Here is a 27,774-nt window from a genome sequence, read left to right on the forward strand (position 1 = left end):
AATCACCTTTATTTATATAGTGCTTTAAACAAAATACATTGCGCCAAAGCACTGAACAACATTCATTTGGAAAACAGTGTCTCAATAATGCAAAATGATAGTTAAAGGCAGTTCATCATTGAATTTAGTTATGTCATCTCTGTTCAGTTGAAATAGTGTCTGTTTTAATTTGCAATCAAGTCAATGATATCGCTGTAGATGAAGTGACCCCAACTAAGCAAGCCAGAGGCGACAGCGGCAAGGAACCGAAACTCCATCGGTGACAGAATGGAGAAAAAAAACCTTAAGAGAAACCAGGCTCAGTCCCAGTCTTGTCCTGGTCTGGCAGTGACCCTCTGATCTGGACACAGACTGGATCTGGTGGCCACGGTGACCTCGGAACAAGAGAGAAACAGACAAATATTAGCGTAGATGCCATTCTTCTAATGATGTAGAAAGTACGGTGTTATGTGAAGTGTTCCGGTTCCAGTTTACCTAATTAATGCAGCCTAAAAATCCTTTAACGGATTTGGATATTAAAAGCATATTAGTATGTTATGTGTATGCCAGGTTAAAGAGATGGGTCTTTCATCTAGATTTAAACTGCAAGAGTGTGTCTGCCTCCCGAACAATGTTAGGTAGGTTATTCCAGAGTTTAGGCGCCAAATAGGAAAAGGATCTGCCGCCCGCAGTTGATTTTGATATTCTAGGTATTATCAAATTGCCTGAGTTTTGAGAACGTAGCGGACGTAGAGGAGTATAATGTAAAAGGAGCTCATTCAAATACTGAGGTGCTAAACCATTCAGGGCTTTATAAGTAATAAGCAATATTTTAAAATCTATACGATGTTTGATAGGGAGCCAGTGCAGTGTGGACAGGACCGGGCTAATATGGTCATACTTCCTGGTTCTAGTAAGAACTCTTGCTGCTGCATTTTGGACTAGCTGTAGTTTGTTTACCAAGCGTGCAGAACAACCACCCAATAAAGCATTACAATAGTCTAACCTTGAAGTCATAAATGCATGGATTAACATTTCTGCATTTGACATTGAGAGCATAGGCCGTAATTTAGATATATTTTTGAGATGGAAAAATGCAGTTTTACAAATGCTAGAAACGTGGCTTTCTAAGGAAAGATTGCGATCAAGTAGCACACCTAGGTTCCTAACTGATGACGAAGAATTGACAGAGCAACCATCAAGTCTTAGACAGTGTTCTAGGTTATTACAAGTAGAGTTTTTAGGCCCTATGATTAACACCTCTGTTTTTTCTGAATTTAGCAGTAAGAAATTACTCGTCATCCAATTTTTTATATCGACTATGCATTCCATTAGTTTTTCAAATTGGTGTGTTTCACCGGGCTGCGAGGAAATATAGAGCTGCGTATCATCAGCATAAGAGTGAAAGCTAACACCATGTTTCCTGATGATATCTCCCAAGGGTAACATATAAAGCATGAAGAGTAGCGGCCCTAGAACTGAGCCTTGAGGTACTCCATACTGCACTTGTGATCGATATGATACATCTTCATTCACTGCTACGAACTGATGGCGGTCATATAAGTACGATTTAAACCATGCTAATGCACTTCCACTGATGCCAACAAAGTGTTCAAGTCTATGCAAAAGAATGTTGTGGTCAATTGTGTCAAACGCAGCACTAAGATCCAATAAAACTAATAGAGAGATACACCCACGATCAGATGATAAGAGCAGATCATTTGTAACTCTAAGGAGAGCAGTTTCAGTACTATGATACGGTCTAAATCCTGACTGGAAATCCTCACATATACCATTTTTCTCTAAGAAGGAATATAATTGTGAGGATACCACCTTTTCTAGTATCTTGGACAGAAAAGGGAGATTCGAGATTGGTCTATAATTAACTAGTTCTCTGGGGTCAAGTTGTGGCTTTTTTATGAGAGGCTTATTAACAGCCAGTTTGAAGGTTTTGGGGACATATCCTAATGACAATGAGGAATTAATAATAGTCAGAAGAGGACCTATGACTTCTGGAAGCACCTCTTTTAAGAGCTTAGATGGTATAGGGTCTAACATACATGTTGTAAGTTTAGATGATTTAACAAGTTTATACAATTCTTCCTCTCCTATAGTAGAGAATGAGTGGAACTGTTCCTCAGGGGGTCTATAGTGCACTGTCTGATGCGAAACTGTAGCTGACGGCTGAATGGTTGCAATTTTATCTCTAATAGTATCGATTTTAGAAGTAAAGTAGTTCATAAAGTCATTACTGCTGTGGTGTTGGGAAATGTCAACACTTGTTGAGGCTTTATTTTTCGTTAATTTAGCCACTGTATTGAATAAATACCTGGGGTTATGTTTGTTTTCTTCTAAAAGAGAAGAAAAGTAATCAGATCTAGCAGTTTTTAATGCTTTTCTGTAGTATATGCTATTTTCCCGCCAAGCAATACGAAATACCTCTAGTTTTGTTTTCCTCCAGCTGCGCTCCATTTTTCGGGCTGCTCTCTTTAGGGTGCGAGTATGCTCATTATACCATGGTGTCAAACTGTTTTCCTTAACCTTTCTTAAGCGTAAAGGAGCAACTGTATTTAAAGTGCTAGAAAAGAGAGAGTCCATAGTTTCTGTTACATCATCAAGTTGTTCTGAGGTTTTGGATATGCTAAGGAATTCGGATACATCAGGAAGATAACTTAAAAAGCAGTCTTTTGTGGTAGAAGTGATGGTTCTTCGATACTTGTAACAAGAAGTAGAATTTACAATTTTGGCTATATGAAGTTTACACAGAACTAAATAATGATCTGAGATATCATCACTTGGCTGAATAATTTCAACACTATCAACATCAATTCCATGTGACAGTATTAAATCTAGAGTATGATTTCGACAATGAGTAGGTCCTGAAACGTGTTGTCTAACACCAATAGAGTTCAGAATGTCTATAAATGCTGATCCCAATGCATCTTTTTCATTATCGACATGGATATTAAAATCACCAACTATTAAGACTTTATCTGCAGCCAGAACTAACTCGGATGTAAAATCACCAAACTCTTTAATAAAGTCTGTATGGTGGCCTGGTGGCCTGTATACAGTAGCCAGTACAAACATAACAGGGGATTTATCATTAACATTGGGTTCTCTGGATAATGTTATATGAAGCACCATTACTTCAAACGAGTTATACTTGAAGCCTGCCCTCTGAGAAATCCTGAAAACGTTATTATAAATTGAAGCAACTCCTCCCCCTTTGCCTTTTAGACGCGGCTCGTGTTTATAACAATAATCTTGGGGGGTGGACTCATTTAAAATAATGTAATCATCAGGTTTTAGCCAGGTTTCTGTCAAGCAGAGCACATCTATATTATGATCAGTTATCATATTATTTACAAAAAGTGTTTTCGTAGAAATGGATCTGATATTCAATAAGCCAATCTTTATCATTTGTTTATCCATATTGCATTTGTTTTTTATTTGTTGAACCTCAATTAAATTGTTAACCTTAACTTGGTTTGGACGTTTTTTGTATTTTCTAGTTCGGGGAACAGACACAGTCTCTATATACACACACCAAGTCCTCAATAAAAAGAAACTTCTGTATGAAAGATTTCCCATTGTCTCCTGGTCTTTGCTTCTGGGTTTCCAACAGAGCAGAAAATAAATTGTTTATTAGACAATTAGACAATCATTTTCACTGTAACTTCTGATTGCACTGTAAACAGGTGATACTCTTCTCTGTATTTCTCTTGTTTTCTTGTGCATATGTATCTTAAAAATAAGATTGTCACGATCGGTGATACAAGGATTCATGGAGAGAGAACCAATTACGAGTATGTCTTTATTAGGGGTTAATCCACAGAGAATAACCAGTCCAGGTATGAGTCAAAAACCAGAAGAGCAATCCAAACCTAAACTAAACAACACCACAGGGCAATGGCACGAACTGACGGACATGAATAAACAAGGACTCCGTGACACATACTAAGACAGACCGGGTTAAATACACAAGGAGAGACAAACGCTAATGGGAATTAGAGTGTAATGATTAGTAACAAGTGACAGCTTGGTGCAAATTAAGCAGAGGACGTGAGGAATGTGATTCATAAAGTGACAGACAGTGTGAGGAATGAGGACACCTAGTGGATTCCCAGGGAATACAACCCAGACACTGTGACAATACCCACCCTCTACGGAGCGGCTCCCAGACGCTCCACGACAAGACATAAAACAGAAACCAGGTGGAGGCTCAGGGGGAGGGACGGAGGGCCAGAAAAGAAACTTGGGAAACAGACACCAGAAGTGTAAACACAAAACAGGGAGTCCAGGAGGGAGGTGGACCGGAGGAGGATCAGGGGGAGAGACAGAGGGCCAGGCTAACAGAGGGGAAACGACAGGAAGCACAGCAGAAAGCGAAAAACACAAAACATAAGTCCATGAAGGACATCATGTGGCGCCCACCAGGGCGGAGCAGAAGACCCCCACAGCCATGTGATCAGGGTGGAAGCCCTCCAGGGCAGAGCAGAAGACCACCACAACCGTGTGGTCAGGGCGGAAGCCCTCCAGGGCAGAGCAGAAGACCACCACAACCGTGTGGTCAGGGCAGACGCTCCCCAGGGCGGAGCAGAAGAACACCACAACAGTGTGGTCGGGAAGGATGCCCCCCAGGGCAGAACAGAAGACCACCACCTCTTTGTGGTCGAGGCCAGAGTCCCCCAGGGTGGAGCAAAAGACCACCACATCCTTGTGGTCAAGGCGGAAGCCCCCCAGGGCGGAGCAGAAGACCACCACATCCTTGTGGTCGAGGCCAAAGGCCCCCAGGGCGGAGCAGAAGACCACCACAACCGTGTAGTCGGACCAATGGGAGGAAGAAACTCTGGTAATCCCATGGTGTTTATACTGGATTCCAGAAGATCGGTGCTGACCTGACAATGCTCATGAAGATTATTGGTGACTTGTATTTGTACATGAAGATCATTGGTGACTTGTATTTGTACATGAAGATCATTGGTGACTTGTATTTGCCCATGAATATCAATGGTGACTTGCCTTTGTTCATGAAGATCAGTGGCGACTTGCCTTTGTTCATGAAGATCACCGGTGACTTGACTCAGTCCTTGAAGATCACCAGTGACTTGACTCTGTCCTTGAAAATCACCAGTGACTTGACTTGACTTTGAAAGGTCAATGGGGACTAGCCTTGGCTGTCTCTGGAAAGTCCATGGTACCTAGCCCTGACTCTGGAAGGTCATCAGTGACTAGCCCTGACTCTGGAAGGTCAGCGATGACTAGCCCTGACTCTGGAAGGTCAGCAGTGACTAGCCCTGACTCTGGAAGGTCAGCAGTGACTAGTCCTGACTCTGGAAGGTCATCGGTGACTAGCTCTGACTCTGGAAGGTCATCGGTGACTAGCCCTGACTCTGGAGGGTCATCGGTGACTAGCCCTGACTCTGGAGGGTCATCGGTGACTAGCCCTGACTCTGGAGGGTCATCGGTGACTAGCCCTGACTCTGGAGGGTCATCGGTGACTAGCCCTGACTCTGGAGGTTTATCGGTGACTAGCCCTGACTCTGGAGGGTCATCGGTGACTATCCCTGACTCTGAAGGGTTATCGGTGACTATCCCTGACTCTGAAGGGTCATCGGTGACTAGCCCTGACTCTGAAGGGTCTACGAACACCTGACTCGACTCTGGGGGGTCAACAGGAACCTGACTCGACTCTGGGGGGTCAACAGGAACCTGGCTCGACTCTGGAGAGTTCACTGGAACCTGACTCAACTCTGGAGAGTTAACTAGAACCTGACTCTACTCTGGAGAGTTCACTGGAACCTCACTCGACTCTGGGGGGTCAACAGGAACCTGACTCGACTCTGGAGATTCCACTGAAACTTGACTTGACTCTGGAGGGTCAACTGGAACCTGACTCGACTCTGGAGGGTCAACAGGAACCTGACTCGACTCCGGAGGGTCAGCTGTGACTGTCATCCTGTGCAGTAGCGCTGGGCAAGCAGCCATCTTGGGCCAAATGTATACAAATGAATACAAATGGAAATGTTCATCTGACTGCTCAGTTATTTTTGGAGCACATTGTAAAATTGAAATCTTTATTACAAGTGGGACTTCATATCAGTCATGCAGTTTATCCAGATGCACTGAACTCAATATCATGATTTAGTGTATATGAGGAGTTGTGTGGGCCAACCGAGAGCCTGCTATTGGCCAGGTTGTGTTGTGTCAGGTGATGACATGTGGCTCTTAACCAGCTCAAGTTAACCACAACTCATTTTGAGTTCAGTCAACCAAGTGTCCAGATGTCAAGACCCCAGTCTGTTGTTCTTCTCGTTTGGAGCTGGTAGCATTAGCTGTTTCTCTCAGGCTGGTAAACGAGTGTTTAGATTCAGAATCTGGTGCCTGGAAAGATTTGTGGTTTAGTATTGTGTTGGGATTGCAGTAATCTTGAATGTTGTGTGATTGGAAGTTTAAAAGTAGAAGTCTTTAGCCATATCTTGAATAGGTTATACACATTACCAGTCAAAGGTTTTCAATTTTTTTCTGACTATTTTCCATGTTTTATGCATAAGTATGTATAATTATGTTATAGTATTTACGCAATGTAATTATGTAAGGCAATAAAACTTTAAACTCTGTAAAAGGTGTTGCGTATTACTAATTTCTTTCTAAATGCCATATCTTAATAATACAAGGATGTACATAAAAGTGCTCATTAAAGTCTATCGAATAAATAATATAAAAGTGCATAAATTATTCTTGAACTGACCAATCTATTAAAAGGAGAAGGTTATATTTTAACAGTAGATGTTCAATCCACAGTAGTTTAATACAGATTTTTTCAGTCACACATTATTTTAAGGTCCAATTCTTGTAACTTAGTTTTGCCTCAATAAACTCCTAATTTTCTGCTTATTTATAGTAAGGTAGTTAGTTATGTTAATGTGATTAGGGATGTAGAATATGATCATGCAGAATATGTGATTTATAAATACTAATAAATGGGCAGTATATTAATAAAAATGCATGCTAATAAGCAACTGGTTAATTTTTAATTTCACTTTATTTTAAGGTTTGCTTGTTACGTTGTAATTATACATTTAAGTACTGAATAAAATTAATTAACTACATTTACTTACAGTATGGTTATGGTTAGGATTAGGATTACTTGCATGTAATTATGTACATGTAACGTGTAACAAGGACACCTTAAAATATAGGGTTACCAAATATATTAATAAAAGTAATGCCAAGGAAAAAGTAGCCTATAAATTCATGGTTCCACTTTATATTAGGTGGCCTTAACTACTATGTACTTACGTAAAAAAATAAGTACAATGTACTTACTGTGTTCATATTGTATTGTAAAAGACTTTTGCTGCTATTGAGGTGGGATAGGGTTAAGGTTAGGGAGAGGGTTGGAGGTATGGGTAAGTTTAAGGGTGGGTTAAGGTGTAGAGTATGGGTCAACAGTGTAATTATAAATGTAATTACAGAAATTAAATACAGATGTAATTACATGTAGTTTTTTAAATATAAGTACAATGTAAAAACATGTACACAATAAGTACATTTTACTAAATTATTAATTAAAATGTAAGTACATAGTAGTTAAGGCCACTTAATATAAAGTGGGTCCAAATTCATTAGTTAGTAATAATGCATGTATAACGAAGCTTCATTTTTGAAATTGTATGCATGTTCTTCAGAAAACATTTCATTAAAAGATTTTCCTTGTTACACATTACATGTACTTACTATTATTAGAATAAATGATATGCATAATTACATGCAAGTAACACTAATCATATGTGACCCTGAACACAAAATTCTTCAGTCTCTGGGGTATATTTGCAGCAATAGACAACAATACATTGTATGGGTCCAAATTAACCATTTATCTTTAATGACAAAAATCATTAGGATATTAAGTAAAGATCATGTTCATGTCACAGGTCGGAGCGGACCACAGATGTCGTGAGTCTCGCCCCTCCCTAGTTTCCACCTCGAGGAGGTCCCAGAACACCCCGATGACCAGACACACGAGAGAGAGTGAGTATAATTAAAACAAACTTTATTTAAATTATTTAAAAGGTGTGAATGGAAGGGAAAAGGGAATCTAAAATCTACTCTCGGGGCCAGAGAGTATAGGTCCAAGTCGCTTCTGACTCTGTCACGGGGACTCTCAGGTAAGCCTGTAGGAAATTTGTGTCCTTTCCTTCACGTTACTCAACAGGGTTTTTCTCAGTAGTGCCTTTGTGTTTCTCCTGCAGGAGAACCGTCGGTGGGGCCCTTCCAGTCCCTGCATGCAGAGTAAAGAAGGTAAGTAATTCTGATGAATTGGGTGGGGTGCGTACCTGACGCCGTTCGCCACGAGATTCTGGGTCCGTGGTTGGAAACGCCTAAAAGGTCCACAGGTAACTATGCAGGTGAATATATTGGGGTCTTGGCCTTCGGTATATAGGTAAGTATGCAAGAAAGATACACAATCCTTAACTTCGATTTTCGTCCAGGTAAACCCTACGGATGGAGTTTGCAGGTGAGTATGCAGGGGCGATGCACTGGTATTTCACTCGGTGCGTACAGGTAAGTATGCAGAAGGACAACTGGGTCTTTACTTTGGACGTACAGGTGAGTATACAAGGGCAACTAGAGCTTGACTCTGGGCATACAAGTAAGTATACAAGGACAATACGCTGGCTCTTAGCTTTGGGCGTACAGATGAGTATACAAGGGCTATACACTGGCTCTTAGCGGTGGGCGTACAGAAGGGCATACAAAGGGTGACTGAAGTTTGACTTCGGGTAGACAGGTAAGCTTACAAGGCTATGCGCTGGCTCTTAGCTGTGGGCGTACAGAATAGTATACAAAGGGCAACTGGAGTTTGACTTTGGGCATACAGGTAAGTATACAAGGGCAATACGCTGGCTCTTAGCTTTAGGCGTACAGTGGGGTATACAGGGGCAACTGGAGCTTGATTTTGGGCATACAGGTAAGTATACAAGGGCAATACGCTGGCTCTTAGCTTGAGGCGTACAGATGGGCATACAGGGGCAACTGGAGCTTTGCTCTGGGCATGCAGGTGGGTATACAATGACAATACTGAATGGATACAACTCACAGACCCTCGAAGAGGTGGACGTCAGGCTTTAGCCCTTTTCAGCTCGGGAGTCTAGAGAAGGTGTATATGTCACGACAACTGTGGTCTTCTTCACCGGAGCAGACTTCCCAGACCAACAGTCGACACGGTCACCTCCAACCATGGAAACACTCCCACGACGACTCAGAGCCTCAAGCTCAGACCTGTAGGACTCTTGAATTTGACCAAGAGTAGATAGAAGTACAGATTGAAGTTGCTGCACGTTGGGCCTTCCACGGCCTCAGCTGGTGCCACCATGCTGGGTGACTTCAGGTAGGTTTGTGCCACCGGGTATGTATCTCAGGAATGACTCGAACGCTTCCCTCTCCTCTCTTCCAGACAACGGACCAGAGATTTGCTATTGTTGACACGTCACCACTCGGCGGAGAAGGGGTCCAAAGCCACGAGCGGGCATGTATATAAAAGACGGTCGTCTCACAACACCGGTGCACGTTCTTCTCCACAGGGTTTTCTCTCCCAGCCCACTGCACTCCACACACTCACAGTGAATTAGGGTCAAAACCACATAGGACCGGGGATTAGTTCCTGGATGTTGGGGGCACCGATGCAGCAGACGGCCAATGGAAACGTCACAGCCACGACAAGGCACCAGACTCCTTTTTCGCTGGTTCCGGCTCACCCACCAATCACTTTCATTAACACTGGATCTTTCCACTTCACTTCCATATAACCAACATCCTACACAACTAGCAGCATGATCTCCTTCCTGCAATCCTAGCAGATCTTCAATGTGTGTTAACTTCACATCACACAATGTATCTGAACACAATGCTCCAATAAAGATATTCGTATACTCCACCCTGTGTGTGTAGCTCTCTTTGCCCAAGCTCCACAGTACACCATACACTCTCTCTCCAACTCTCTCCTCCGCTCCGTTGCACCCACAATAACTACTGAGAATCACCAACCACTTCCCGTGTTTCTGATGCCCTATTTATGTGTCTCCTCTTCACCGAATTGCCCAATCAGTGATCGCCATGCTCAACAAGACACTAGTTCCCAATAACACGCCGATTTGGGTTCGCCGGCGTTCCCGGAAGCGGCAGTGTTTGCGATATATGGTCCGGGCGGAACTAATCTTCCTCATTTTTGGTTCCGCCCCGTCACAGTCACTCCATCACATTCATGAAGACATTTTGTAAATGTCCTATTGTAAAAATATCAAAACATATTTTTGATTAGTAATATGCATGTCTATGCGCTTCATTTAAACAACTTCAAAGATGTTTTTTTTAAAACCCTCCGATTCCAGATTTTCAAATAGTTGTTTCTCAGACAAATATTGTCCTCCTAACAAACCATACATCAATGGAGAGATGATTTATTCAGCTTTCAGATGGTGTACTCTTATGACTGGTTTTGCACATGTAGTTAATTAATTTTCCTCAGTACTTAAATGAGTAATTATGCTTTAACAAGCACACTGTACACAAACCTGACTGGTTAATGAGAGCTGAACTAGTCAAGAACACTCAGATTAAATTCCTTGTGCTGTGCTTCCCCTGCAGTCCTCGTATCCAGCATGAACTGGGCATCGTTTTACGCGGTGATCAGTGGTGTGAACAGGCACTCGACAGGCATCGGCCGCATCTGGCTGTCGGTCATCTTCTGGCTGTCGGTCAGAAGTTGGGCTTCACCTGTAATGCCCAGCAGCCCGGCTGTGACAGCGTGTGCTCCGACCAGTTCTTCCCCATCTCTCACATCCGCCTCTGGGCTCTGCAGCTCATCCTGGTGTCCACGCCGGCCCTGCTGGTGGCCATGCACATCGCTCACCGCCGGCACATCGAGAAGAAGATCCTCAAGATCTCCGGCCGAGGGAACGCCAAGGACCTGGAGAACATCAAGAGCCTGAGGTTCAAGATCACCGGTGCTCTGTGGTGGACTTACATAATCAGCATCATCTTCTGCATTGTATTCAAGGTGGTTTTCTTGTACATTTTTTACTCGATCTATCCAGACATCAAGATGGTGCGTCTTGTGAAGTGTGACTCTTACCCGATACAGTGGACTGTTTCGTGTCGCTTACCACAGAGAAGACCGTCTTCACTGTCTTCAGGCTGGCCGTGTCAGGAGTCTGTGTCTTGTTGAACATTGCAGAGGTTATATATTTAATAAGTCGGGCGTGTATGAGATATTTTCAGGGAGCAGTGGGTGAACCCAAAGCACCCTGGCTTCCTCATAAACTGGCGACTTACAAGCAGAACGAAATAAATCAGCTGATCTCAGAGCATTCGTTCAAGCCTAGTTTCAACGCTGGGCGAAAGCCTCCCTCGGATAAGAGCGAAAGCTGCTCTGCTTTCTAGATGGGTTTCTACCAAATACCCATGTAACCTGTTAAAGTACCAATGTTTAATAAAATAAAGTGTTTAAATACTCCAGAGTTAACAAGGAGATTAATTTTTCTTCTAAACCAATCAAAAAGTACTAATATCAATGCCAAAACTTTAGACAAAAACCAACAAGACCTGCATTAGACAATTAGCCTGGTTTTCTAACTCTTCAGAATAAAGCAGATTCACTAAAAGAGATCAATCTGTTTTATTGAGAATAATAATACAATAATTTGTAGATCAAGTTGTTAGTTTAGAAAGACCAGTTTTAGTCACAGATTTTCAACATCTGCGCACACAGTACAGCAAGCTGATCAAGCTTCATATATCTAAATGATCTAGCTTTCTGACTATCAGTAACTCAGCAGTCACTGTATGGCACAGAAATCAGAATTAAGGGGTCATGACCACATACAAGCCCTCGACCCGTGGTTTATGATTAAGAACTACATCAGCGAGGAAAACAAACGTTAACAGAAGGTGCCTTAGTTTCTCAGCAGAAACCCTGGATGCAGTGAAGTCAGCAGACAGGAGGGAGTCTCTGGATCATCTGGGGTCACTGCTCGTGAGGTCACGCTGGATGCAGCGAAGCTAGCGCATGCGCATGTGCAGACTGTGCTTGGGCCCGTCCACACGCTCCAACTTCTCGAAATGTCTGATGTTGATGAGCGTGGCAATGGACGCTGGAAGATATACCAACAATTTAAATACCATCTTACATATTAATCAGTTAGCTTTATTTAACCCTTGTGCATTGTTCAAATTCACTACCCTTTCGTTATGTTCGGGATGAAAACATCCACTCAATTAAACTGCTGTAAAAATGTATCAGATTCATATTTTTCTTTCAAATTTTTTTTTTTTGCATAAATCTGTTAATCAACTTCAGTCCTGATCAAAACTACCAAGTGTTTTTTTTTTTAAATCAAAGATTTTAACTCTTTAATTGCCAATGGGGCAAAAACAGCCACCAAAAACAAATGAGGGAGAAAAAAAATATCTAATGCAGCACAAAAACTAACAATGCATCAAAGCCAATCTTGTTACTAATCTTTGACATGCCCAAGACTGTGATAAAAGGTAAAAAAAATATCCAGTCCACAATAACTTTTTATATTGAAAATATGTAATTTTGTAATTTTTTCCCAAATCAGTGACATCATTTATGAACTTGGTAATTAAAGAGCCACACAGATGGGAAAACAAAAATTACCTGTATTACAGTGTATGATGTAGCTGTCCATCAGTGTAAACAATGTGCAAAGTAATTAAACCAAAAAGTACACGATTTATAAAGTTATTGGCTTCTAAAGTAAGGAGTCGACTCTGAATCGCTGAAACGAGTCGTTATAGATTTCAAATCTTTTGCCCATCTCTATGTACGTCACTAGGAACACTTTGCATAATAATCTCCGCCTACCGTCTTGGGAGAAACTGACCTCTGACCTGCCCCACCCCCCACACAGACGCTCTGTTTGGTGTGAGAGCATCATGTCGAGGAGACATGATTTTTTTATGTGTATTATGTTTTTTACATGTGTTTTTAATTGTAAAGGCAAGTTTGTTTTATTTTCACTGCCAAAGAATGAAGATCAGAACAACCAATGGCTAAAATTCATTTTTACCACAATACCAGAGCAGTACTACAAATCCCTTTTGTTGTGTTCACAACATTTCACTGATGACTGCTTTTCTAATCTCGGTGAGTACAGCGGGATTTTCAAAGCGTTTGGCCATAAAAGAGGGTTCATTACCAACTGTCTGTCTGCAGCCTTTCTCTGCGCTGATCTTCATTTACAAACACGTCATTAAAATAAAGTGTAACTCCGTGAATACTCAACGAAGATACATGAGAGAGATATCTATAGAAAGCTTGACATGTCTTCTTTAAAACTAAATAAGTGCTGCTAACAGATATTCTGTGATAAAGTAATCCATATGTAAACAACGCGATGTCTGTTTTTCACGTCCCCCTTCATTATATCTAATGTGACCACGCCCCCGCGCTGAACGCGCTATTCAGATTCAAACTGAAGCGCGGGGCTTGAATACACCCACACAGAAGAAAAAGCAGCGAGACTATTCAAGTTTTTTTATTTTACTGTTTGCTTCGCGATGAGAGGAATAAGACATAATTCACCCCAAAAAGATGCTTACGCATTGTTTACCATGAAGTCGTGTGCGGAACAACCAATCAAACCTGACTATATTAGTTGACCAATCAGAACACAGTATGCTACCGAAAGGTGGGGTTTAAGGAAACTGAATCTTTTGAACAGCTTCGCGCGAACCGTTTGGGGATCTCTGAGAATTGAGGTAATTTTAAAATGACATTTTGACAAAATGACAATGTTTTTAACCTTGGATGGATTTAAACCTATTGTACAGGACTTATAAACAGTGATAGGAAGCTTAGAATTTTCATCTTACTGGCTCTTTAAGGAGTTCAAATCTTGGATTTTTTTAAAAAACATTTAGTAGTCTTGATCAGGACTGTGGTTGATTAATAGATTAATGCAAAAAAAATTGTAAAAAAAAAAAATATTTATTTGATAAAATTTTTACTGCAGTTTAATTTAGTTGATGTTTTCATCCTGAACATAATGAAAGCGTAATGAATTTGCCCACAGTGTAACCTTGAGTTTTTGAAAAAAAAAAAAAATTGCCCAAGATATGGGTCAAAATAAGATTTGTCACCAACAATCATTCCATTAGCTCAAACACAGAGAAAGGTGTGGCCAAAATAAGACTCAACTTTTCCCCTTTATGGAAGAAAACGTCCCCAACAATGCATAAATTCCACTCGGTTCCCGAAAATTATAATCCAATATTTAAGTTGGTGCGTTAAACATTTTCTGCAACTTATTACACAAAGGGCAATGCTGTTTAGATTTGTTAACTAGATGGTAAGGCTGTGCAAAAACATTGAACACGATTTTCATGCGCATCTCGTCAGTAACGGCGCTCCTGTGATTATAAGTACATCTCCAGCACATGCGTTCAGATCAGGATGGCCAGGTTTTCAAAACAAATCCTACCCACTTGCTTCTCAGAACTAGTCCAAAACTAGCCCAAACGCGTTTCCAGGAGGGCAGGGTGTGCTCAGCTGCTGTCGAATCACAACACAGGAACCGCTGACACAATCAGAACTTGTTACGTGTTTCTGAAGGAGGTACTTTATAGAACAAGGAAGTCATCAGCCCGTTTTTATGACAGTGAAAACAGCGGTACACAGATACAAGTGAATTGTGTGAAAAATATTGTTTTTTTACACGTGAAACATGAACACATGTTATATTGCACACTGTAAACACAATCAAAGCTTCAAAAAAATACGAAAAACGTGACCTTTAAAATCAGGAAAACAGAGGTGAATAAAACAGCAAGACATGGGCTGTAGTATGTTTTGTAAGATCTAGACAAGATGTTGCAACTTGCTTCAGAGAAGTTGACCCATGCTATAAAAACCTATTGAAATAAAATCATGTCATTGTTAAAACCAACAAATCAACACAGTTCTTGTTCACTTGGAAGCAAATAAATAAAAACAGTTGTGATTTTATTTATTTTTAATAGAAAGACAAAATTTGTAGATGATGTCACGACACTCCATAGAGGTAAGCTTGTTTATCAGCTTCTTTAAAACATTGAGTTCGATATAAAAATGTGTTCTGATTTGTGCTCATCATGGTCGGTAATGATAATTGACCGAAAGTGGCTTTTTAAAGTGCATATTAACAAAGTTATTGAACACGGGAATCTCTGAATATAAAACCAACTTTACCCAAGTGCAATATTTTACTGCAATGTCATTTTGACTGAGCAATACGCTTATTGTTAATATTTTATTGTTTATTGATATTGATTTGTTTATTGTGGTTCAAATGTTAAGTATTGTTTTCTTTTAGTGCCAGAACTCTTGTTTGTTTGTTTTTAAACAGGAGTACACTTCATCTGTCCAGCACAAACTGAACAAGTGTCATTCTACTAAAGCAAAGCTAACTGACAATGACTGCTGCACAACCCTGCTGGGGGAAAATGAAACCATCACAGAATTTGTAATAGTTTTTGTGGTTTTAATTAGAATTGTATTGGTTTCTACAGTTGTATAAGAATAGTCTCTTCTGGTAATTTGTCATCTTCTGTCGGTGGGTTGTTAAAAACACTAAATCCTACTGGAATATGTCCCAAAACACACTACAGGAAATCTGATTTTATAATAATAATTTATTACGTTTATATAGTGCTATAACATTAATGGTTTTAATGTTTAGTAGTTGATGGTTTGTGATGTTTGTGATGGTATTTGTAGTGATACCAATAGACTCTCTCTGATGGTTTCTGTTGAAGACGATCTCTTGTGTTTAACTTATAACAACACAAAATATAAGATTAAACAGGTTTTGACTTCCTGTTAGCTTCACAATCAGCTGCACTTGCCTTTGAGAAAGCAAAAAAAAAAAAAAAAAAAAATTGTTGTTGCTACATTTTAATATTTGGAGCATCTCATTTATTTCATTTATTCATAACCCTGGTTCATTTCTGGCACTGGTCCATGGTATACAGTATTTTTAATTAATGATCAAATGATTGCTTAAATGATGCTAGAAATCAAGCACTTTTATCTGAATTTTTTTAGTAAAAAAACAGCATCTGAACTTCTGTCATCAGCTGATGAAGTCAAATACAGGCCAGACATTACAGAGTCTTCATTTGGTCTGATGCAGCAACAAAACATCAGAGCAACAGCGTCTGTGGATCAGAGAGTCGTGGCTTTGACCGCTGACTGTTTCTAAAGCATGTGTGCAGAGAAACAAAAGCAGCGCTGATATTTCCTATCACTGGATGATTGCCACAAACACTGAATTGTGGGACATTGGGGATATTTTCTCAGATACACATCAGTCCTGGCCAGAGCCGTTCTCAAATGAAGTGACAGATTTTAATTTCCAAGCTGACTATAAAGTTCCTGATCTCTGGAGCCGAAGCGCGAGTCCCTCAGCAGAAGAATCACTGTGTCTGAAGGACGGTCAAAGCCCTGACACACACTAAAGATGACCACACTGTACATGTCACAATCACTGAGTTTCAGAGACGCAGATTTGAGGAGATGCCAGTTGTTATCAGCCACATTATTAACCCCAACAAGTTCTTCATCCAACACAAGGACGCCAAACTCTGTCAACCTGTGAAAGGAGTACTTCACCCAGAAATAAAACCATTTGCTGGAAATGTTCTCACCCTCAGGTCTTCTAAGATCAGGATGAGTTTGTTTCTTCAGCAGATTTAATTCAGGAGAAATGTAGCATTGCATCAGTGTCTCATCAATGGATGCTCTGCAGTGAATGGGTGCCGTCTAAACAGCTGATAAAAACATCACAATAATCCACACCACTTCAGTCAAAACTATGTTTGCAGGAAACAAATCCATCAATATGTTTGATCTATAAACCAAAACCCAGTCCATGATCCATAATAGTTCATCCAGTGAAGACCATCCTGTTATCTTCTCGTTTCACAATCCAGCCACATTTTTCTTTAGAGCTGTTTTAGATTGTAAATGATGCTTGATCTGTGCATGTTTCTCTCTCATTCTAACGGCACCCATTGTCTATGTCTAAAGTGTCTAAAAAAATCTAAGCTGATGAAGAAAAAAACTCATCTACTTGTTAGATGGTCTGAGAGTGAGTGTGTTTCCAGAAAATTCACATTTTTAGGTGAAGTACTCTGGCGTATCTTTATTTTTTATTACTGTGTCTGTGCAGTTCCAGAACTGATGTCTCTCTCTTTCTGTTTTCATTGTGATTAAGCAGGAGGTATAGCAGAAGATTTTTGTGGAGATGAATCGCATCCCAAACATTGGAATTTGTCATGGCTTGGTCATCACATCATCGAATCTGTCAGATGAGTCGAGGTCAGATAAACCTGTCTTCCATTATCCTCCCCGTTGACCCATGTCATTTAAGACTGTATTTCATGATTTCATCTGTCAAACATTATTTCTTTCCTGCTGCTTTCGACAAGGAATTAGTGAGTTACTGCATCATAACTGCAAACTCATTTTTAGGTGAAGAGTTCATTTGTAATTTTAGCTGTAACTCTATGTAACTGTTTTGATGTCAGTGATAAAATGTTGTCCGATACCGATCCAATCCGATACCAGCACGTTCATTTTTTTTATTTTTTTTAATCAATGTAGAATTTCTATACTTCTCTGTGCTGACCTAAAAATAACAGGTGAATTAATCACAATCTTTGACAAAAGGTATTATTATAAGATAGATTAGTGAATAATTCAGCTGCAAATTATACTCTAGAAAAATCACAGGTGCACAGTAATTTCATAAAATCTAGTGAAACATTTTTATTTAAAAGTAAATGTCTAAATCTGGTAAAATATTACACAATCCTCTTTGTATCGTTGTAAAATACATTCATGGAAAAACAAGTAAATACATTTGTATATAAATATATAGGCATACTATAAAATTTAAATATATTTCTGTTAAATGTAAAGCACAGCTTTGCATATTTTGCACGTCTCTCTTTGTTAACACACCTGATTCAGATACCTCAGATTGAACTATGGAACAGCTTCAGAACACTTGAAATAAAGTGCCTGAAAACGTTTTGGTGCTTTATCATGTTTTTGTGCCTTTCGTGGAGCTCAACAATAACACAGAATAGTAAACGCACAATATCGGATTTGGATCTATCTCATCTGACCTATGCCCGATCCGTCCGAAAACACCAGTATCGGAGCCGATACTGATCCTGAGTATCGGATCGATGCATCCCTATACTGAATGATATAAAATGTTCTTTTTTTTGTTCAATTGATATCTTCTTCAATTTCTAAAAAGCCGAAAACTTCCATAGGAATGCTGTTATTTTGACAGGAAAATACAACAAAGAATATTGTTTACTTGTTCACACTCTTTCTCTCTCTCTGTCACTGCCACTGTGTGTGTGTGAGAGAAAACAACGGAGAGACAGTGATTCGTGCGCCTTCACACAAGAGTTTACAGTACATTAAATACAGGTGTGCTGCTGTGCATCCATTAGCCTGAACTGAAAAAAGCTCAGATCACCTGATGAAGAGTGAAACTCTGAAGCCTTCAGTCAGACAGTGCTCGTAAGTGAAAATATATCTGTGCTAAACTTATACTTAGCCTCCAACCCACACAATGGCGAGTAAAATCTGAGAATTTATTAGCCATTGGCTAATATTAGACATCATTTAGTCGCCAGAATGAAGATTTAGTTGCACATGCAAGTAATTTACTCGCAACCTAGAGGGTTGCTGCGATGAGGAGATTGTGGATAAAAAAATGTATATTAGTCGAATATAAAATGAACATTTTTTATTTGAATGCAAAAATGTTACAATTGAATGTTAGATGTGCATCAGGAAGCGTCATCAGCTGTGCACGGGATACGGGATGATGATGTAAGTGACACTGTTGCATTTTAAAACTCCATACACTCAATACTGTACAATTAACTGTAAAGTCATTAATCCCCAAACCATGAAGAGAAAATCCTCCACCAAGCAGCATAAAGATATTTTGTTGAAGGAGCCCTAGCATTACCAATAGTGCTCAGTACTGCTACTTCTTCTGCTACATGCTACAATCAGTTAACTGAGAAGTACACCCACTGGCCAAACCAAAAGATGAAGACGGAGGAGAAGAAGTGAGAAGTGAGTGACGGATAATTAGATAACTCAATGGACGGTAATTCTTTATAGTAACATGTATGATGTGCAGTAGTGTTGCTACAAGCAGCAAAGCTACTAATTTAACTACATTTGGTCGTAGCTTGGCTGCTTTCTGAAACAAAGAGCTTTTCAGTAGCAAAGCTCTTTTTTTACCAAGTAGTGCGGTAGCTTACACACAAGCTACATTTTCGCAAAGCATTTCAGAAGCTCAAACTCAAATCGGGAAATACAACTGCTAAAATCACTGATGCTGGATCAGTAAGTGATGCGATGGCGTGACTTCATATTGTTCATGTTTACGGTGGATAGCAACCAAAAAGCTTTATGATGCATTACCATCACCTTCTGCTCCGTATGGTACCACTCCATGGCCAGTCACACAAAAAATTACTTGCTGAAATGATGGCAGAGGGTGAGGTCGGAGAACAGCTGATCCCTCGACAAGTACATGACACTGACGAGATAACAGAGAGAATTTCAGATGCTTATTGTGCAACCCCAGATTGAACCTGCTTTCAGCTTCGAAGACATCAAATCATTAATTAAATTATTGATGTGATTATATTATTTAATTATAATTTAAATATAATCAAGATTATATTTTCACATAATGTTCTTTAGAATGATTTCATGTAGAAAACAGTAAATCAGAAAAAAATACATTTAGCTGGGTTTCCAAAGTAATGTAATCTGTGACATTTTTTTTTTTTTGTCTTAGAAATAGTTTAATTATAGCAACTATTAATAATTTTATAAGAAAACTTTATTTTTCTCCATTAAAGGGGTTAAATGTGCAAATACGTATGCAGATAGTGTACAACTAAATCTTAAACATAATTCAACTATTTTTAGCATTCAATCATAAAAATTCATAAAATACCATAAAACCTAATTTAAAATTATACAAATTATCAGGGTCCAGTCTGGCCATATCCTACTGTACATATCATAATCTCGTACATTCTCACACACACACACGCACACACACACACACTCTCTCTCTCTCTCTCTCACACACACACACACACACACACACACTCTCTCTCTCTCTCTCTCACACACACACACACACACACACACACACACTCTCTCTCTCTCTCTCTCTCTCTCTCTCTCTCTCTCACACACACACACACACACACTCTCTCTCTCTCTCTCACACACACACACACACACACTCTCTCTCTCTCTCTCTCTCTCTCTCTCTCTCTCTCACACACACACACACACACTCTCTCTCTCTCTCTCTCTCTCTCACACACACACACACACACACACACACTCTCTCTCTCTCTCTCTCTCTCTCTTTCTCACACACACACACAGTTGGTACTGTTTGGAGGTCTTAATTGTTTTGCTACTGTAGTTTGAGCTGAGTTGAGTTTGAATTAACTTGCATTTTGTTCTGCAAAGGCCTATATTAAGCATGCCCATGCAAACAGGTGCGTACACATACTTGTGCGAACATTATAGGTGGATTAAATGTATTCTGATTGTTTTTGTTGCCGAATTGATACAGAACACAATAAACAACTGAACTATACACTTGCCTAACTGTTTGACTCACAGTTTTGAGCACTGAGATAGCATTGACTTGTAATAAAACGTGTTCAACATAAAAAAAACATATTTTAAAAGTAGCTTAGATGTAGCTAAGCTTGCTGCATTTCCCAGGGGGGTAGCTTCAGTCTAGTGAAGCTTCATTTACTCTAGAGTAACTGGTAGCTTAGCTCACTACATTTTCCAAGTAGCTTGCCCAACGCTGATGATGTGATTTCTCAAGTGACATCCCAGAACAATCTAGACAACAGTCGTTACAGTGGGAGAAGTATCTGATCTCCTGTTACAGTCACAACAGAGAATAATGTTCAGAGATCAGCAACCTTACATGCTTTTGTCATTCATCATTACATCATAACCTTACACAGACTTCACAATATCTACTGTAACTAGGCAGATTTCATAGTCTATTAGAATATTTGGTAACACTTTACAATAACAGTATGGAATGCCACGTCTGCCAAAATAAAAAATAAATAAATACATAAATAAATATACAAATAAATGTAAAAAAAAATAAAAATAAAAAAATATTTATAATATTTTCCATTTTTCGGTCAAAACTCACAGAAAGGAAGCAGGGCCCACAGGCTACAGTGAAGTCGACGCAAGCATATTGACCAATGCTTTTGAAACAAGACAATTGCATTTGAGTGTAGCCTAAATTCCAAAAACAATACTGACAGCCACAGCCTTATTAAATGTATGAACGTCACATTAATCCACATCGATAAATTCAGTTAGATAAGACTGTAGCCTATAGGGCAGTTAGCCTACCACTAAAATCCAGCCAGAGCTCCATCAGAGCCATCAATACAGAATAGATCTTAATGCATTTACACAGCAATTAGCTTACAAGTGCATACAAATATTATGAAGTGTCTTAGGCTTACATTTTGAAGACATGAATATGACATGATGGAATCAATGAAGTGATAGCCTACTTTTAATATGAAACTAAAACAGACACCAGGTGGCAGAAAGTCACTTTCTTAATGAGTGAGTTCAATCCACTCGTTTGATACACCGAATCAAAAACAACTCGACGTGTTGAAGCGATTTGTTTCTGATCATTTATTTTTAGGCGTATGCGTTATCTAAATAATTATAATAGCCTTATAATAATAATAATAATAAATAAATGGCCAAATGTTCAAAAAGTTGGCAGAGAGGGGTCATGTTCGAGGAAACAACATAATTGTTGATAGGCTATATTTTTCGGGGCAATGGGTTTAATGCGCAAACCTCTGTGACCATATAGCAACTATTCAGAAATGGAAATTACGAATGCATTAATATTTTGTTTTGAATTTAAGAAAAGTCGATTGAATATTTACAGGTTTATATATCGTTATTACTTTCAGAATAGTAACGTCTTTGTAACCAACCACAGTGATCAAATGTCGAAGCTATCTCTATCTAATAGGCTACTTCAAAGATCAAATCAAATTATCTATTGTAAAAGTTTGTAAAAATTTCTGTAGCCCAAAAACATAACAAAAAATAGCTAGTAGCCTACATAACTTTTTAATTTGTATTATTATTATTGTTATCATTCTGTCTTTCTTTTTATTATTATTATTATTAGGGTATTGTTATCATCATCATCATCAGCTGGCAAGCCATTATGGAATCTATTTAAAGGGAATCATCACACACACACACACTCACACACTCACTCACTCACTCTCTCTCTCTCACTCTCTCTCTCTCTCTCACTCACTCACTCTTACACACACTCTTACACACACACAAAAGGTTAAACACTGAAAGCAATTTTTATTTTTGAGTTTAAAGGATTGTTTATGCCGGTTCAACCGACCCCGGCAATGCAAGCAGAAATTGACGCTGCAGAACCGGATGTGACGAATTTTATGAAGGCGTGACAACGTCGACGATTGTTTGCTGTTTGTTTGTTGGAAGCAAATCATAGATATTATTCTAAATATCAGTAGTGTAGTAGGGCACAACCGTATGTTATGGCGCTGTATAGACAAGAGATAGCAAGACAGTTGAGACATATGGCAGAACTAACTGAAGCCAATCCGGATTATGTACTGTCACGTGTTGAAGCTCTGTCTGATAGTTTGTTCGATTTTGCGGCAATGACTAACATTGAAATGGATCCTGTCATATTAAGTAATCTAGAAGAAGCGGTCAGTCATCTTAATGTGTCTTTGCAAAATGCAGATGACTGCAAGGCAGTAGGCCGCCCCAGGTATTTCATACCCGTGGACGCTCTTGAGAGTTACCTGCATGCAGGGCAATGTTGTTTTTGTCAACGATGACGACAACAAAATTATTTCGTCGATGCACCTTTTTTTATGACGATTACACGACGATGACTAGCTAAAAATGGCTCTAATGTGACTAATACATGACGAGACGTTTTCGAGTTTTCGTTGACGAGACGAAACGAAAATGATTATTAGTCTGACGTTCACAATGCATATCGTTTCTGCCTGTTTTGGAGAAGCACCCGGCTGCAGCAGATCGAGGCGGGGCTGCACCTGGGGCGGGGATGCATGTACTTTTAAATACGCACTTGAGCAAAGCACACTGTGACTCCATGTTGCTTTGAGCACATCATTCTGCACCCGTGATGTGCATACGCGCTTTGTGCGCTCTGTTTTGAAGCGTTTCATATGATCATGGTTTTGCGCACTGAAAGATTATTAAAAGCCTATAATTTATACCTAGCCTACACAATACATTTAAAATGAGCATAATTTAATTGTATATTATTTGTGTGTAGTGTAGGCTATATAAATACATACACTTCTTAGCTCTTGACATACATATATAAATAAAAATTGTGATATTTGCTGCGGGGTGAGGGCTTCGATAACTCTCTCTTTTTTGACCATACATGTTTTTGCATCCCTGAATGTTTGTGTCACTTTTATTAGACAGGGTTGTATGTTTGTTTGTGTTTACAAATAATATGCATCTTTGTTGAAGCACAAGTTGAAGCACAAGTTGTAGAGCATAAGTATGTGTTCTTATATTTTGGGCACGTTGTTCATTGCACTTTAGCAATTTCTCAAATAAAGCCACAATTGCCAAAGTAAGAATGTTTTTATTCCTGGCTTTTTTTGGAGTAAAACAATGATTACACTGTTACCACTTTATCTGTGTGTAATGTTGTAGTAGCTCAAAGTTTTTTGCTGTTTAAACTTTAAACCATTCCTTTATAATTGTGATTACTGGTGAAAATAGGCAATGTGCTGAAATTTTAGAAGAGCATCAATTCATGGAAAAATAGCTTGAAATATGTGGATAAAAGGTTTCTGCCCAGTGCGACCATGAAGTACAACTTAGCAGCACTGCATCTCCATCAATGAGAAAGTCTAGTTTATTATGCAAAGCTTTTAAGGTTAACTGTTGTTTTATGAAGTCCATTTCCAATACTTTTTAATCTAAATGAATTTGTTAAAGATTAGAGTTCCAATTTTATATATATATATATATATATATATATATATATATATATATATATTTATATAATATTAGAGGTCCAAACAATAATCACCTGATCTATCCTTATATAAACTGTGATTAAGGTGTCTCATCTTGTGTTTAGAGGCATGGCACACTTGGTACTGCTTAAAGACATCGCGACTCGTGCTCTAAGGAGAGAGCGCGTCTTTAGAGAGCGCACAGATATATTGCGATGAATGGCTGTTCAGTCGCTTTAGGTTGCCCAGAGAAGTCCTCATTGATTTATGCAACTCACTGGAACCACACCTAAGCCACATCACCAACCACTCTCACCCTATACCACCTTATCTCCAAGCCTGTGTTATAACCCATGCTTCCTTTTTACCTGTGCCGTTATGCCAGTGGATACACTTTTAAATAAAAAATATTTTTTCCTGGCTTCCACCTCCGACAGCAAAACCTCACGTTCATTATCGTTAAAATAATTTTTCTTCGTCTTTTGTTTCGGTGCCATAATTGTCTTTCTCAGTACAAGTGCCTCATCGTGGAAAGCCCTTATATGGAGCTGGTTTGGGCGTGAATTATGCTAATTACTGTCCTCGTGCACGCGGGCGCTCATTTAGATGACTCCAAATTCACTAACAGAAGAACGAGTTTAAGAACAAGCTCATGTGCGTACGCACGTGTTGTGAATTAGGCGGAAAGTTCTCGTGAGAAGTTAAAATGTGCGTATAAATAAGAAAATTGTACGCAAAAATTTGTAAATGATACGTTACATTTTAATGGTGGAGAAAAATGCGGGCAGTTTAATCTAAATTGTGAGCATAAACCAAGATATTTAATATTTTCTTCTGTTGCGGATGAATGATGCTGAGTCGAGACGTGTGTGTGTGTGTGTGTGTGTTTGTGTGACCCGTGACATAAGCAGCGCGGGCCCCCCTCAAATGAATGAAAGCAGCTAGAACTCAAGTCCGTCTCTTCATTGTTAACAGCAGTAAACATCTGAGATCGTACAATAAGGTAGAAATTGAGCGTGTTCCTCATTTGTGTAATGCCTTGTTTATAGCTGATTTGATTTCACTGCGTGTTCCAGTGTCTCAAACGCTATCTCAGTCACTGTTTGCTGAACGCAACTAAACTGTTAGTGTTTCAAAAGGGATATAAATCGGTGAATAAAAATAGTTTTGAGCGTGTTCCTCAATCTATTTATCAGAGCCTCCGCATTTCATATTTCATATAGTCTGATTGCCAGTACGTGTTCCACTTCCGAATCAAATTTGATATTTGACTCCCCTAAGTTAAACATTAGAGAATAATGTTTGCCTGTCTGTGTCCGTTCACAAAGTTCGCAGCGCATCGACACTAGTGTAAACAAACTCTGCATTGTTGCTAAGCTAACGAAACCGTTGCATTTACATTGAAGTCTATGCTAAAGCCACTAGCCTCAAAGGTTAGCCGTTAGCATTATCATCCAGTGGATGAATAGGGTGTGTTTGGGCAACGCTGACGTAATTTAATAATTTTAAACATCTTAACTAACACTTGTTGGTCTCTTTCCTCACTAAACCACTTATTTTCATTTTACTAGAAAGGGAAATACTAACTCACAATTATTAATTGTGACAAATCGAAATTTAATTGAAACATTAAATTTATTTTGAATCATTTAAAATTTCCCTCTCAGATCATTTCATATGATCTTTTATTTGTAGTATTCTCTTTTGGGCCTAATTATTTTAGGAAAGAATAAGCCTTGAACTTTGGAAGTTTAAGTAAACTTATTCTTTCTAATTTATTTATTACCCATCTGAATATATGCTATTCAGACCTTTACTTATTTGATTGCGTTTTACCCCTCTTCCTGTTTTTGTTATACACTTAACCACTATTGTTTTACTTATTGATTTCCTCTTTTTAATTTCATTTTTGCATATTTTGCCCATTTATTATAATTTTTTTAATTTTACTTTTTCTTACCATTTCTTTACTTTGTGTATCCTAGCCTGGGAACGACAAACCTTAGCCCTAAAAGGAGACATTGTTATCCCTCACTACGAGTTCCAAAAAACTAGAAAGACAACTCTCTTTCACTTAAATTTTATTTTGTTTGATTAGTTGTGCAGCAACTAACACAACACTCTCCTTGTAGTTGAGATAACCGCTACTGAGACTTACCATCTCCATCCTCTCTCTCCTTTACTTTCCTCTTCTCTTTTTACATTTGTAGGACATGTAAGAACCATCAATCAATTCTAAGTGAATTAAATACACAATCGTGCCAAAGACGACGAATCATCCTTATGAATTTTGGTTGTAATCATCCTCTCCTTTGTTCTTCCTAACCTCCCTACATTTGGAAACGCAATCCAAGTTTTAGCATCTCATCCAACGTTGAGATCAATTTAATAGAGTGCCACGACATCCTGGCTTACCTGCGAGATATCGAATTTCATCTGGAAGTGAAACCTCATGTGACTGACAGAGACTGGTTATACCTCCTTAGATCCATGTCCAGCTCTGAGGTATGAAACTTTCTAGATCGACAGCCCAAGTCAAACCAAGGCAAACTACCAGCAACTTCGTGGGGCCCTGATTAAAGAGTTTACAGACCCAGAGTCTGAACACGGACTGTTAACTGCTTTGGAAACCAAACAAGGTCGTCAAGAGACTCCACAAGCTTACTACAACCGACTCCGACAAGCCTACTTTGTTGCACACAACAACCCTGACCTTGAAGAGGATGTGAACTTCAAAAGCCTCTTCCTAAAGAATCTGCACCCTGAAGTCAGTCACCATCTAGGTGTCATGGCCTGTCCGAACTCCATGACCATCCAACAGTTGCGTGACCTAACACAGAAGGCCTATAACAAGCAGAAGATGGCCTCAAAGAAAAGTAACAGAACCTCCACACTCTTGAACTCTGTCAACAAAGACTCAAGCCTTGCACTGGACGGCACTCAGTGGCATCACATCACTAGAGTCTTCCATCAAGAGCACAGAGAACGTGACACCCATATCCACGACCGCTTTCAGCACAACTGCTGGAAAAATCCATGGGACCAGCCACGCTTCTCAAGAAACCAAAAGGATAACATCTGGAAACCTAACCAGATATCCAAAGGTAATCACCTGACTCATCCAAGAGCAACTCGTGTGGGTAAGCGACAACAAAACCCACCTCACCACCACTCAGACATGCACAGTGCTGAAGTATGCACAAGAACATGACCGCTTACCATCAGAAGACATGGAACAAGTCATGAAACAACTGAGAGAGTTCCTTCAAGACAATTTACATGCATATGACCACAAAGTTGAGTCATGCTCGCTGTGACCAGCGACAGAACGGAAGGCCGGTGATCACCTGGTGCACCACATCAGAGATGACAAGCACCTGTTCAACAACGACCCAGAACAAAACAGTCTTTCATGGCCAACTGTTGATGAAAAATCTGAGGTACTAAAGGACATCACCTCAGTCACTAACAAACTATCAAATGAACTCCAACTCCAAGAACCACATTCCCTGTCTGTGCAACAGCAACCACCAGAGCACAGAAGGTCAGAAAGTCTGCTACAGCCAGAAGGCATCACAACAA

General features: G+C 39.5%; 1 protein-coding gene and 1 pseudogene across 1 annotated transcript in view; one reads left to right on the forward strand and one right to left on the reverse strand.

The window, feature by feature from the left end:
- Window positions 1-27,774, reverse strand: part of LOC113113542 (NACHT, LRR and PYD domains-containing protein 12-like) — a 245,285-nt gene that overhangs the window by 109,426 nt on the left and 108,085 nt on the right. The gene's annotated exons all lie outside the window — the stretch shown is intronic.
- On the forward strand, window positions 10,597-11,461 carry LOC113113545 (gap junction beta-1 protein-like; annotated as a pseudogene).

This window comes from Carassius auratus, chromosome 14 (genome assembly GCF_003368295.1).
Source record: "Carassius auratus strain Wakin chromosome 14, ASM336829v1, whole genome shotgun sequence".
NCBI lineage: Eukaryota > Metazoa > Chordata > Actinopteri > Cypriniformes > Cyprinidae > Carassius > Carassius auratus.